Below are 2,220 nucleotides of genomic sequence, written 5' to 3'. Positions count from 1 at the left end.
AAAGAGTATAAAATTAAAATACGCTGATGTTGATTGAAATAATTTAAGTGATCAAAGTTTACTAAGTTTATTTTTTATTGATACAAAAATAAGAGAAAGAAGACTGTATATCAACTTAAACTTAGATCATTTAGATAATACTGATCAGATAAATGAACAGTAGTTTTAAATTAAAAAAAAACGTTTTTTTTTATTTATTTTAAATATAATTGATAGCTCAGAAACAGGTTTAACAATCAAAGTACTGAGACTCTTATCAACGATTGAAATAATTGATGTATTTCTTTATTAGTTTGTTATTTATTAATCCTTTTAAATCGGAAGAATAAGAATACATAAAAACAGTTTAGACTTCTAAAAAATAACACAATCACTGCCTTTCTTTGCAAACTATTGTGTTGAAATAAATTTAGAGTGTTAATGACTAGTCAAGGAATTGTTCTAAAACATGAAGTTCACCATATTTTTTGTTCTGATCATAATGTGTTTCAGTTTGCTAGTTGCTTCAGTTCATTTTTTATTTAAAAATACATATGTTATTAAGGATCATTATATTTATTTGTAATTTTTTATATCTTCAAATAAAGACTGAATTTCACAGTAACTAATGTGTTGTTATTGTCAATATTTTAAACTTAAATCTGAAATCAACATATTGATATACAATCACTTTCTCCTTTTCAATACATATGAAAAAATTTGATAAGTGCCAATTTCTTAATTTTAAGATTTTACAATATTATAGTAGGTCTAATAATTGGTCCACCTCTGCTGTGGCTGATTGCAATGAACCCAATCCTGACCTCTCTGACAATGAAGGGAATTAGAGGATAAAGGCATATGCAGACGACGTGGTAATATTGATCGTTGGCAAAAACTTGCAGACGATCAGTGACATCATGGAATCTGCTCTGAAGGAGCTAACGGAATGGGCAAAAAGGAATGGTTTGGGCATCAACCCAGACAAAACCGAACTCATTCCGTTTACAAGAAAATACAAGATACCCAAGTTCACGCTACCAAAGCTGGAAGGGAAGACACTTGTACTTGCTAAGGAGACAAAATATTTAGGAATCATTCTGGACTCGAAGCTTTCCTGGAAAAGGAACATGGAGGAAAGGATGATAAAGGGAATAAATGCATTATGTGCATGTAAAAAACTATTTGGAAAGAGATGGGGTCTGCAACCGTACATTATACACTGGATGTACACTGCTATAGTTAGACCAATCATCACTTAGGGAGCACTAGTATGGTGGGAAGCGGTACTTAAAGAGACTAATGGAAAAAGCCTCACAAAAGTACAGCGATTAGCAGCTCTAGGTACAACTGGAGCAAGGAACAACACAGCACAAGCTGCGCTAGAAGCAATTCTGGACTTGCAATCAATCGACTGGCTCGTGAAAGATCTGGCCGCTAAGGGTGCCCTCAGATTAAGGGAATCCAATCTGTGGAATCAGACCAACTACGGTCACTCGAGGATATTGCCAGTGATATCATGATCAGTGAAAAATCATGGTGAACACGAGTCCACATCTGCTAGACCAGAAAACGGATTATATGCTCACCAAACATGATTTTGAAGAAAAGATAAGGATTCGTATCCCGACAAGAGAATGGGAAAGCAACCGAGTAATGAACACTCAAGAGATAGCAATCTACACAGATGCTTCCGCAAATTCAGGGGGCACAGGTGTAGGCATTATCTCAGAGAAACTAGACATCCGACGATCTTTGAGGCTATCGGATGGCTGTAATGTTCTACAAGCAGAGGTTTACGCCATAAAGGAAGCGGCTAGATGTATACGAGAGAAAATTGCTGATAGACTAATAGGGGATATAGTGATATACTCTGACAGCTTGGCCGCTTTAAGAAGCATCACCATGCAATCAGTGAGATTGAAAACTGTGATGGAATGCCGAGAAGCACTGTCCTGGCTGCGCCGGGGCGGGGCTACTCTGTGCTGGGTGCCAGGCCACAGCAACGTGGTGGGCGATCAGGAAGCAGACAGACTCGCCAAAGATGGGGCCAGGGGAGAGTGGCGAGTGGCAGATGACCCACCACTTGTGAAGATCAACACACTGAAGGAGGCTATAGGAACTACCATCAAAGCCAAGCAGCAAGAGATGTGGCAACACCGTGAGAACTGCGCTACAGCTCGAAGACTATGGCCAGTGGTAGATAGCAAAAAGACAAAACAACTAGTAGAGCACAAAAAG

This window comes from Sitophilus oryzae, unplaced genomic scaffold (genome assembly GCF_002938485.1).
Source record: "Sitophilus oryzae breed Bouriz unplaced genomic scaffold, Soryzae_2.0 scaffold_2008_pilon_pilon, whole genome shotgun sequence".
NCBI lineage: Eukaryota > Metazoa > Arthropoda > Insecta > Coleoptera > Curculionidae > Sitophilus > Sitophilus oryzae.
This window is presented reverse-complemented; position numbering follows the sequence as displayed.